At 48.7% G+C, this 13,070-nt stretch overlaps 1 protein-coding gene across 1 annotated transcript in view; it reads left to right on the forward strand.

Moving 5' to 3' along the window:
• Positions 1 to 1,763: 1,763 nt before the first annotated feature.
• The window catches only part of BRD3 (bromodomain containing 3), a 49,860-nt gene continuing 38,553 nt past the window's right edge, over positions 1,764 to 13,070 (forward strand). Inside the window, exon 1 of the mRNA XM_084799120.1 lies at positions 1,764 to 1,922. The gene's annotated coding sequence lies outside the window, so the exon portion shown is untranslated. The remainder of the gene's footprint in view (positions 1,923 to 13,070) is intronic.

The raw sequence follows: 13,070 nt of genomic DNA on the forward strand, positions 1-13,070 counted from the left end.
TGCAGGGGTGTGTAGTGTGCACCTGGAAATGGAATCATCGTTGCCTGGAAACCTTTTTCCCTGAGTGGGAGAGCTGGCATAGATGGGGGCAGGAGAGCTGCTCCTGTCCCTCTCCTGCCACAGCACTTAGCATGGCCTGCACCTCACCCGGGTAGCCCTGTAGAGCTGCCTTGAACACACAAGAGCTGGCTCTGCCTCTTGTCAGCTGTGTGGTGGCGGTGTCGAAGATGAGAAGAGACATCCTCTCCCCTCCTCATCCCTGGACACCTATGGCAGGTGCCAGAGCTGGCCCCTAGACGTAAGACTGGGAGAACTGGCCATGTCCCTTACTGGCTGCAACACTCAGAAGTGGCCCCGCACCTCACCCGGGCAGTAGGGTAGAGCTGGCCCTGGTTGCAGGGGTTGTTAGTAAGCTGTCCTGAGGGCAGGAGAGCAGAGAGCCGGCAGGCTGGCAAACTCAGATTCTTTTTTTTTTTTTAAGGCTTATTTATTTTTAGTATGTATACAGTATTGTGCCTGCATGTACACCTGAAGGCCAGAAGAAGGCATCATATCACATTATAGATGGTTGTGAGCCACCACGTGGTTGCTGGGAATTGAACTCAGGACCTCTGGAAGAGCAGTCAGTGCTCTTAACCTCTGAGCCATCTCTCCAACTCAGATTCTTTTCAGGCACAGATCCAGGGCTTTGAATTGGTGTGCCCCAACATCTACCCCTTCAATGAATTGTTGGAGTGCATGAAGGGGCTTGTCCTACAGGCCAAAAACTACAGATTCTCCATGACACAGGGCAACAAAAGTACATCTGAGAGGAGGAGTCACAGTGATGTTCCTCTACTACTAGAATAACAGAAGCCAGAGGCCTAGTACCAGACCAATGAGTCATTGCAAGGAACATTTGCAAGCAAAGAAGTATGGACAAAGTGTATATTATGGCTGGGCGTGGTGGCGCATGCCTTTAGTCCCAGCACTCGGGAGGCAGAGGCGGGCGGATCCCTGTGAGTTCCAGGCCAGCCTGGTCTACAAAGTGAGTCCAGGATAGTCAAGGCTGCACAGAGAAACCCTGTCTTGAAAAACAAAAACAAAAACAAAAACAAAAACAAAAACAGGGGCTGGAGAGATGGCTCAGTGCTTAAGAGCACCGCCTGCTCGTCCAAAGGTCCTGAGTTCAATTCCCAGCAACCACATGGTGGGTCACAACCATCTATAATGTAACCTGATGCCCTCCTCTGGCCTACAAGCAGACAACACTGTATACTTACTGTATTCTTAATAAATAAATCTTTTTAAAAAAAAGCTTCCCTGTGGCAGAGGCTAGGCTGATCACTATGAGTTCAACACCAGCCTTGTCTACAAAGTGAGTGTAGGACAGCCAAAGCCTGTCTCAAAACAAAAACAAAAAACAAAAAACAAAAAAACTCACAACCAATACAAAGCAAAAAAAAGAAAAGAAAAAGAAAGTTTGGCTCTTCAAGGAAAAGAACATCCCAAGTGAACAGGTTGGGGAGTTTAGTTGTGGCACAGCTGAAATTAAAACCATCACCTGCTACAGGACTTAAAATTTTAAGGAAACCTCATTTTGTTGCCTAGTGAAGACTATTTCCTTAGCAACAGTGAACCCCCCCAACTCAAAGAGGATGTGCTGTACAAGGGCTGAGGAGCAGCCTTGTGCTAGAAGTGCTGTGGCCTGCCATCTGGACGGAGAAACCTCTGGCCCTTTAACTGAGCCCAGAGCTCTGAGGCAGGGTAGATTCCGAAGGATGGCAGTTGAGGAGGGCGGGTCTGGAAACCAAGGGACCCTAGGGCCCAAGGGTTCCAGGAGCTGCCCCTCACCTTCAGACTCCCTAACCGGAGCTCAGGCTCCACTCACTCCAGGAGCTCCAACCCTTGCCAGAAGAACCCGATGCTGAGTGCCAGCCCAGGTAGGCAAAGAGTGGGATTTGGGGGAAGGGAGTGTAAGTTCTTCTCCCTGGCAACTCTCTGGGGGCAGCTGGCATGTTTGTGGGATGTGTCCATCTTGGACCTCTCTCTTCTCCTTAGCACCTTTCTGCTACCATGCCTTGCTGTCCTTTGAGTACTGGGTGCCCAGAGCCAGTAGTCCTGCTCTGCCTCAGGTGCCCAGATAACAACAGGGACACAGGGACACAGGGACACAGGGACACAGGGACACAGGGACACAGCTCCATGCTGTTCTTGGAGTCACCTGAGGAGTCTCTCTTAATCTTTTAGGCAACTCTACTTAGATAAAACTGGCTTCAACGTCTCAAAGAATTTCAGAAGGAGCTGGTACAAAGCATTTAGGGGTCACTGATGATATTAAAACCAGATTTTAATTTTTTTAATTAATTTATTTTGGTTTTTTGAAACAGGGTCTCTCTGTGTTAGCCTTGGCTGTCCTGGACTCGCTTTGTAGACCAGGCTGGCCTAAACTCACAGCAATCCCCTTGGCTTTTTAAAATCAGATTTTAAGCAGAAGGGTTAAGAGAAAGACAGGATCTCAGAAAGATAGAAAGACATACCCAAGAGCTTGCCCAGGCTGCCATTAAAGTCATTTTTGTTTGGCTGGTTTGGTTTGGTTTGGTTTTCGAGACAGCTTTTCTCTGTGTAATTGTCTTGGCTATCCTGCACTTTGTAGACCAGGCTAGCCTTGAACTCACAGTGATCCACCTCCCTCTGCCTCCTGAGTGCTGGGATTACAGGCGTGCAACACCACTGACTTTATTGTCTTTGTAATGCTTATATGTATAAAGGATTTTGGTGAGGGTCTAGGAGATTAATTATCTTCCAAGAGTGGCTAAGAAAACAAAATGAGACTACAGGGTAGTTTATGGAGGGCACCTAACAGGATTATAGTTGATAAAATTAAAACACAAAAACTAAGCAAACAACACACACACACACATGATTAAAATAATAAAACTATATCTTTAGCCAGGTGTAGTGGTACACATCTTTAATCCCAGAACTCTGGAGTCAGAAGCAAGTGAGTATCTATGAGTTTCAGGCCAGCTTAGTATACATAGTGAGTTCTTGGCCAGCCAAAGCAATACAGTAAGACCCTGTCTCAAAAATTAGATAGATAGGGGCTGGAGAGATGGCTCAGCGGTTGGGAGCACTGACTGTTCTTCCAGAGGACCCAGGTTCAATTCCCAGCACCCACATGGGCAGCTCACAACTGTCACAACTCCAAAATCTGACACCCATAGGCATACAATGCACATAAAATAAGAATAAATAATTTTTTAAAAGTTAGATAGATAGATAAAAGAGTAGCTAGCTGTGGTGGCCCTCTCCTTTAATCCCAATACTTGGGAAGCAGAGGTAGGCAGATTAGATCTCTGAGTTTGAAGCCAGCCTGGTTTACAGAATGAGTTCCAGAATAGCCAGAGCTACACAGAGAAACCCTGTGTCAACTCCCTTCCTCCCTGCAAATAAAACCAACAACAAAAATTGTGTATACACACACACACACATCCTTGTAGGTTACAGGGATGCAGAGGAGTAGGGTATTTCCATGAGAAACAAAGTCAACACTCTTGCTTGAGATTCCCAGAAACTGCTTAAGAAAAGGAATGGGAGCCCTACCCAAGGGCATGTTGCTTTTTAGTTGTGAATGTTGTTGATTCCTGGAAATTCAGGAAATACAGGCTTCAGCTGGATTCCCAGGTGAAGGGCTCCTTCCTCTATCCTGCTACCCTTGGCCTGATCCTGGGCACAGGAGACAGAGTTGGATGCCCAGAGCCTATGTGGCTCTGCATACGGACTCTTTCTTCCTAGCAGCCATCCCTCCTTGTGCTGCCTGTGGTTTTTCTAGACAAGGTCTCGCTGTGTAGCCTTGGCAGTCCTGGAACTCTGTAAACCAGGCTGGCCTCGAATTCACAGAGACCCACCTGCCCTTGCCTCCCAAGTGCATCACCACGCCAGCCCTGGCCACTTCTCTACCCTTCTAAGATCCTTCTAGGTGACTCCTCATTAGAGGGGCTACAGCTCAATTGCTTAGCACCCAGTTAGCTTCAGAGAGAGTTCTGGTTTCAGGAAAGCACATCCACACAGTTGTCACCTGGACTGCTCCTACTCACGGCACCACCAATGGACCATCGCTCACCACCCGGGTACCTGCTGAGAGGACCACGGAATGTCTACTGCACTATCCTGTGCTCCTGGCATACTTCGGGCCAAAGGCCCCTGGGATGGGACCCTGCTCGGCCTGCAGGTGGTGCTGGGAGCTCAGCCACAGCACCGGAAGTGTCACAAGACTGCCTGGCCCCAGACCTGGAGGGGCGGGCCATGGAGGAGGAATCCCAGGAATGTGGCCCTGCTTCCAAAACCAGGCAGCACCTGGCTCTGTCTTGGTGGCTCCGCCCACCTGGGTTCAGGTTAAGCTCCCTGACTAGAAAAGAGCTGATCAGGAAAGGCAGCTGGGACGGACCACAAGACCCTCAGAGGCCCTGAGGCCCAGAGGGGGGGGGGGGAAAGAGGGGGGGGAAAGAGAGAGAGCCTGTGTGTGTGTGTGTGTCTGTGTGTGTGTGTCTGTGTGTGTGTGTCTGTGTGTCTGTGTGTCTGTGTGTGTGCTTACCCATGGTGGCAATCATGCCAAGGTATGACCATCTGTTCATGTTCCTCTCTGAGCAACTACGAAGCGCGTTTCACTCATAGGAGAACTTTATTAATCCCATTCAACCCGATACTTACACGGATGATAAGAAAAACAAAACTGCGGCTCAGAGAGAGCTTCAGTGATTTTCACATGGTCACAGCAAGAAATGACAGGCTGGGGCCTGACCCTGCTCTTCCGGCCTCCTTAGTCCCACCGTATATTCTGGAAGCACACCAGCTCTGGTGGGACAGGGGACAGATGTCATTCTCTTACACAGAGGTTTCCCAGGCCACCCTTCACACAGGCGTTTCCTCTCCGGCTTCATTTCCTCTCCTCTTGCTGCCTCTTGGAAACTGCAGGGTTCCATTCTTTTGGGGGATTTTCGCATGATAGACATTGCCCTGGCAATCAGAGGCACACTCTAAGGGAACGGATGACCTGTGTTTGGGGTATGTGGTATGTGTCCCCCGCCCCCCAAACTAGGAAACTTCAGAGGATAAAGCAAGGCATACCGACCAGGCTGTGGGTACAGTGCTTGCCTTCCTAGGTTTCCCACAGGCTTGCAGAGAATCCCCAGGGAGGAGCAAGCAGCCTAAAATAGAAACACTGACACCGGAAACACAAGGGGCCAGAGGCACAGGCCAGGCCAGTGCTGGACTCTGGGGCCTAGCACTGTAAGCAGGCTCCCTCTATACCTTTGTTTGTCGACCCCTTCTTTCCAACTTCTGGGGTTACCACACAGACAACAGTTTAGGCTAGAGCCAACGGTGAGAATGTGAGTGGCTCAGTCTTCTTCTCATTGGTCGGTAAGGCCAGGCTGGCCTTGGGAACAGCACCAGAAGTGGGGACAGCCAACCTATACCACACCCAGGCCGGTAGCTATAGCCTCATTGCCAGTGGAACAGAACTTGGTGTAGGACAAGAAGGTTGGTCCAGGCCTAGAGAGATGGTTCAGCAGTTAAGAGCACAGCACTTTCTGCTCTTCCTGAGGTCCTGAGTTCAATTCCTAGCAACCACATGGTAGCTCACAGCCATCTAGAATGTGATCTGATGCCCTCTTCTGGCATGGAGGTATGCATGCAGACAGAGCACTCATATACATCAAATAAATAAATAAATAAATAAATAAATCCAAAGAAGAAGAAGAAGAAGAGGAAGAGGAGGAGGAAGAAGAAGAAGAAGGCGGAGTCTGGGCAAAGGAGATGTGGTACCTTAGGTAGCAAGATATTGGTTTGTCCCTGAGTTTCTGGGCCTATGTTTAAGCTGTTGAAGCCCGGAAGATGGGAAACTAATAGAAACTGTTCCCATGTGTTGTTTGACAAGACTTTTTCTAGGGAGACACTACACATGTCTGCTCACCCCGGGTAGGGAGCCCACAACAGAGCAAAGTGCAGACACCACCAAAGTCTAACTCGGTGATCCAATGCATTTTATTGAGGTTACTTAAATAACAAAAATGACTCAAAGACAGCTGCATCACCAAAGCCCATCCCAGCACAGTTGACAACTCTCAGAAATGTGGGAACCTGGAGCTTATTGCACAGCCTATATGCAACTCAACAGGTTGAAGAATGTCCTTTCCAAGTGACTTGGTTGGTATAAACCTCTTCCAGGCGACTGGTTTCTGCATCTGCCTGAGGCTAAATTGAAAAGTTTTGGGTTAATTGGGTGGGCATAGGAAATCTTTGGGTTATTTGAAACAGGATTTCTTTGTGTAGGCCTGTCTATCCTGGAACTAGCTCTGTAGACCAGGCTGGTCTCAGTCTCACAGAGATCTGCCAGCCTCTGTTTCCAGAGTGCTGGGATTAAAGGTGTGCATCACCACTTCCTGGCAGAGGAAATGTCAAAACAGCCTAGTATCAACTCTGTCTTGTGGTTATTAGTATTCACTCTTAGGCAGATCCGTAATGAAAGGGAGCAAGCTGAGCAAGGAAAAATAAAAAATAAAAAATATACAGATAGAGGAGAAGAGGGGCACCAGGAAGTGGAAAGCTACATCCTGTGTTCAAGGAGATAAACAGATTAGAGAAAAGCTTGATGTTAAATGAAATGAAGGGAGTGGTGACCTCAGGGCTAGACCCCACCCAGCACCTGGGCCAGCCTGGTCTACAGAGGGAGGCTCAGGACAGGCAGGGTTAGGCAGTGAAGGAAACCATTGAAAACAGAAATTGAAAACCGGGTGTGGGGGCTCATGCCTGTAATCCCAGCACTCGGGAGGCAGAGGCAGGTGGATCGCTGTGAGTTCAAGGCCAGCCTGGTCTACAAAGCAAGTCCAGGACAGTCAAGGGTACACAGAGAGACCCTGCCTCAAAAAAACAAAACAAAACAAAACAACAACAACAAAAACCAGAAATAGGTGAAGATGCAATTGAAGAAGGGGGCCATGTACCAGCCCCAGTAAGCAGCAGAACTTGGTGGCTTCACTTTAAGAGTCAAGGATAGAAAAAAGGGGTTATGGAATCTTCCTCCACAACTAAGGGAAACGCGCTGAAGGCAGGCCTGTGGCAGGAGTGTCCCTTCGTGGAGACCCAGAGGGGCCATTGTGTGACACTCTGAAGGTAAAGCCTGGATGCCTTGGAGACTCCAAGACGATGTAGGTGCCAGAGTTGTGGGCTGCCCTCCCAGGAGAGCTGCTAACAGGACGGAACAGGTCAAGAAGTGTGCTGTAGTCAGCAAAGCTGAAAGGAGACGGAGATCTGAAGAGCGCCTTGATGTCAGATGTGGAGATGTAGAGCTTGTAGTCTGCCCAGCTGGCTTTCAGTCTTGCTTTTGGCCTAGTATTTACTCACTAGGGAGTGAATTGTGGTGGTTTTAAAGAAAACTGCCTGCCCCCTTAGGCTCCTAAGGAGTGGCATTATTTGGAACTGTGGCCTAATTGGAGTAGATGTTGCTTTGCTGGAGGAAGTGTGTCACTGGAGGTGTGCTTTGAGATCTCAAATGCTCGAGCCAGACCTAGTGTGACTTCCTCTTCCTGCTGTCTGCTGATCTGGATGTAGAACTCTCAGTTCCAGTTCCAGTGCCATGTCTGCCTGTGTCTACCATGCTTCCCAACATGATGATAACGGACTAAACCTGTGCGCTGTAAGCCAGCCCCAATTAAATGTGATTTTTTGTTTGTTTGTTTTTTGTTTTTATAAGAGTTGGTGGCATGCCGGGCATGGTGGCGCACACCTTTAATCCCAGCACTCGGGAGGCAGAGGCAGGTGGATCTCTGTGAGTTCGAGGCCAGCCTGGTCTACAAAGCGAGTCCAGGACAGCCAAGGCTACACAGAGAGACCCTGTCTTGGGGGGGGGGGGAAGAGTTGCTATGAGGTGGGTGTGGTAGCGCACTGGGGGAGGCAGACAGGCACGGATCTAAATGAATTTAAGGTCAGCCTGGTCTACAAAACAAGCCCAAGACAGCCAAGTCTACCCTGTCTCCAAAAATAAAAAACAACAACAACAAAAAAGAGTTGCTGTGGTCATAGTGTCTCTTGACAGCAATAGAAACCCTAAGAGAAACTGGGACCACACAATTCTGAGTAGTAGACACCAGTAGATCTGTGTGCCAGGGAGACTGTGAAGGCCCATAGAGTGTGGGGGCAGCTCCTGTCTGCCCGTCCCAAACCATGGAAATCACTGACACAGACAACACGGGTTCTTCAGTCCATCCTGTGAGTGGTTCCCAGATTGACGCATAAATGCAGTTGTTGGGTCTGCAAACTTTGCACATTGGCTGCTCTCGGTCTGTTTGGTCAAGCCCTTGACTTTCACCCAGGCAGTCATGTGCTCCAAGCCTGGTTTTCCTTGCTGGGAAGATTTCTACCTGGTTGCTCTAACAGGCTTGTTTAACTTCTAGGTGAAGGACCTGGGGGCATGTTCTTTGTCTTGTCACTTGCAGTGTGTACCCCTGCCATCTTTTTCAGTCCCTAGAGCTCAAGGACAGAGCCACACTGCATGGAGGCCTTTTGTGCAGATTCTAATGTGCCTTGCACTGGAGTCTGTCTGCAGGGGTGGGGTTGCTAAGTCCTGTTTGAGAATCTGCAAAGCTGTTTTCCAGAGTAGGGGTGTCACTTCCTACAACCAGCAACACATAAGGATCCTCCAGCACTTTGGGGGGCCAGGTTTACGGGGGATAGAGTTGCCCACTGCTTGTGTCTCCACCCCCCCGCCCCCCATCATTTCATGTGTATGTACATGGGGTGTGTATGTGTCTGGAAACATTATAGCATGTGCAGAGCACACACATGGAGGGCAGAGATTGAGGTTTTTCCTTTTTATTTTTTCTCTTCTTTTTTAATTTGTGTGTGTGTGTGTGTTTTTAATGTGTATGTCCTCTTCCTGCATGTACACCTGCAGGCCAGAAGAGGGCACCAGATCTCATTATAGATGGCTGTGAGCCACCATGTGGTTGCTGGGAATTGAACTCAGGACCTCTGGAAGAACAGACAGCGCTCTTAACCACTGAGCCATCTTTCTAGCCCCTTTATTTGTGTTTTTCAAGACAGAGTTTTTCTGTGTATACTGGCTGGCCTGGACTCTCTTTGTAGTCCAGGTCTGATCCAGAAACCACCAGCTTCCTCTTCTCCCGTCCTCCAACCACTCCCCCTAGGACAAGCCAGACTAGGTGCTTCATGTAAGCGGCACTCAGGATGAGTCCTTTTGTGTTTGGCTTATCTCATATTTCATGTAGTTTAATATGTCTTTCAGGTTTGTCCCACTATTGGAATTGTAGTGCCCTCTTTCCATTTTTAGCTTAATGATACTATGTTAGAGGTTTTAATTCGTGGCCAGCCCAGCTGCTGCGGCTCTTTGGTGCCGATGCTGCTGCCAACCCAGGTTTCTGAGCATCTGCTTTAGCTGTGGCTCTGAACCTTTGCAGGGGCGTCTCGCTGTGGCTTCAGTTTTGTTTGTCTTCTAGCTGGTGGTCTGCTTATTGCCAGCTATATATCTCCTTCTCACTTACTTTTTTTTTTTTTTTGAGACAAGGTTTCTCTGTGTAGCCTTGGCCGTCCTGGACTCACTTTGTAGACCAGGCTGGCCTCGAACTCACAGTGATCCACCTGCCTCTGCCTCCCGAGTGCTGGGATTACAGGCGTGCGCCACCACACCCGGCTCTCACTTACGTTTTTTAAAATGTAAATACAATTAAAAACAAAACAGGAAAGCTTTTACTATGCTGGGAGTCACAGGCGAGGTCTCATGCATGCTGGACAATGGCTCCCCCCCCCCCAGGCTGAGCTATATCACTGGCCCTTTCAGCTTTCTGTTAAGTGTCCTTGTTTGCTTGCTGGAGACTTGTTACAGTGTCCAGGCAGGCTTTATCTCCTGGACACCTTCTGAGCTCAGGTGATTCTGGTGCCTCAGTCTCCCAGACAGCAAAACTATAAAAGCCAGCCCAGGGTGGAAGATGAGTCATGCCTTTAATCCTAGCAGGGTGGGAGGCAGAGGCAGGCACATCTCAAGAGCTCTACAAAGTGAGTCCCAGGACAGCCAGGGCTTATGGAGAAATCATCATCATCATCATCATCATCATCATTATTATTATTACAACAGAGAGTAATAGTTTCTTATTATTACAGAGAAACCCTTTCTCAAAAAACCAATATACATATATTGGGGGCTGGAGAGATGGCTCCAGCACTCGGGAGGCAGAGGCAAGGAGATCTCTATGAGTTCGAGGCCAGCCTGGTCTACAAAGTGAGTCCAGGACAACAAAGGCTACACAGAGAAACCTTGTCTGGGAAAAAAAAAAGGTACTAGAGAGATAACTTGCTACTAAACTCAACAACCTAAATTCAATCCCTGGGACCCATCCACAAAGGTGGAGGTTGAAAGTGGGTTCCCACAAGTTGTCCTCTGACTTTGACCTCCACAGGCTGTGGCACAAGAAATAAATGTAGTTTAAAACTTTTAAAACGGGGGCTGGAAAGATGGCTCAGAGGTTAAAAGCAGTGGTTGTTCTTCCAGAGGTCTTGAGTTCAATACCTAGCTTTCATATGGTGGCTCACAACCATCTATAATGAGATCTGGTGCCCTCTTCTGGTGTGCAGGCATACCTGCAGTCAGAACATTGTATACATAATAAATAAATCTTAAAAAAAAAAAAACACCAAAACTTTTAAATCAGGGAGCCAGTGTGGTGGCACATACCTTTAATCCCAGCACTCAGGAGGCAGAGGCAGGCAAATTGATGTGAGTTCAAGGCCAGCCTGGTCAACAAAGCGAGTCCAGGACAGCCAAGGCTAACACAGAGAAACCCTGTCTCGAAAAACCAAAAAAAAGGGGGTGGGGCAGTCCCCCATGGGTACCAACCCACCCTGGTACATGAAGTCGCTGCAGGACTAGGCACATCCTCTCCCACTGAGGCCAGACAAGGCAGCTCAGTTAGGGGAATGGGATTCAAAAGCAGGCAACAGAGTCAGAGAGGCTCCGATCCAGTTTCTGGTCCACTCACATGAAGACAAAGCTGTACATCTGCTTCATATGTCCAGGGGACAGATCAGGAGCTTAAGCCAGCTTTAGTTACATATCTAGTTGAAGGCCAGTTTGGGCCACATAGGACCTGATCTCTAAATAAATAAAGAACATAAAATAAACCCAGGCAGCGGTGGCACACGCCTTTTATCTCAGTACTCAGGAGGCAGGCAGGCAGGTCACTGTGAGTTCGAGGCCAGCCTAGTCCACAAAGCCAGTCCAGGACAGTCAAGGGTACACAGAGAAACCCTGTCTCAAAAAACCAAAATAAATAAATAAATAATAAAAATAAAAGCCATACATACAAAGGCTAAACATATTAATGGCTAGCAAGGTGAATAATCTTGTGCCAATGTGGTTAGACTGAGAAGTGCTGAAAAGGAGCCACAAGACAGCTCAGTGCATAAAACAGTTGCTGTGAAGAGAAAAGACCAGAGTCAGATCCCCAGCCCCCCCATATAAGTGCTGAGTGGGCAGGGTCATGGTGGCACACGCCTTTAATCCCAGCACTCGGGAGGCAGAGACAGGTGGATCACTGTGAGTTCGAGGCCAGCCTGGTCTACAAAGAGAGTCCAGGACAGCCAAGGCTACACAGAGAGACCCTGTCTGGAAAAACTAAAAACAAAACAAAATAAAAAATAAGTGCTGAGTGGGTAATGCCAGCTCAGGGAACAGAGTCGGTGGGGCAAACTTGCTAGGCAGGCTGGCCAAATTGCTAGATCCAGGTTCAGTGAGAGGCTCTGCTTGAGAAATTAGCTGGAGCGTTGTGGCACACACCTTTAATCCCAGGACTTGGGAAGCAGAGACATGCGGATCTCTGAGTCTGAGGCCGGTCCCGTCTACAGAGGGAGTTCCAAAAACCAAAAAGAAAGAAGGAAATTAAGATAGAGCTGGGTGTGCTGGTGCACAGAGGCATGTGGGTCTCTGTGAGTTCCAGAGCAACCTGGTCTAGCAGTGAGTTCCAGGACAGCAAGGGCTGCACTGCAAGGCCTTGTCTAAAAGGGAAGAAAGGAAGGAAGGAGAGTGATAGTGGAAAGCACTCCACATCAAACTCTGGCCTGTAGAAACAGCGGCACGGATAAATATATACCACATGCCCCCATCCCCCACCACACACACACTTCTGGTTGTGTCTGTGAGGATAGCACAGTGGAAGAAATCCAAACTAACTGCCCTGCCTGGGACTGAGAATAAAAGAGAATTAAAGTGCAGGCTTCCTCTCTTTCTCCTGAACCTCTGATGCTCTTCTCCCAAGCCCTGAGTGCTAAGGTGATAGGTGCACACCCTGACCCTTGACCTGTTACCCCTCATTCATTCATTCATTCACTCACTCATTCATTCACCCCTTTATTTATTCACTGGTTTCTTTCTTTCCTTTTTTTTTTTCTTTTCTTTTTTAAGGTTTTTCGAGACAGAGTTTCTCTGTTATCTTGGCTGTCCTAGGCTCGCTTTGTAGACCAGGCTGGCCTCGAACTCACAGTGATCCACCTGTTTCTGCCTCCTGAGTGCTGGGATTAAAGGCGTGGGCTATCACTACCTGGATGAGAGAGAGGATTTTAACTGTCTCAACCTCCTAATTTTCTCAGAGAGTCTTCAACTTGGCATTATTTCCCCATCTTTGGAAACTCAGACCCTGTTACAGGGTTGAAAGGAACTTGTGCAATGTTGGCTGTTTCCACACACACAGAGGTGTTGCTAAACCTCCTGGCTACAGTGGACAGATCAACCGAGCTGTCGGGGATCACCCTGCCACACCCATGCACCCTAGCCGGAGGGCGGTGTTTCCCCTCTAGCCTGCCCCAGGACTCACTTCTTTGGGCTGATAGTCACACCTGTGCCAAGGACTAGGGGACAGGCTGGCACAGGGCCAGAGCCTGCAGCAGCCAATGGAGCCTAAGGGAGACACATGCCACAGCCCCACATCCGTGGATAAGGTACATGCAGGGAAGATGGGGTGCCTGAAGACTGCAGCTTCCATCAGTGACAGTACACCTGAGGGACACTGCAAGAAAGAGGA

This window comes from Acomys minous (assembly GCF_964271855.1).
Source record: "Acomys minous genome assembly, chromosome: 10".
NCBI classification, from domain to species: domain Eukaryota; kingdom Metazoa; phylum Chordata; class Mammalia; order Rodentia; family Muridae; genus Acomys; species Acomys minous.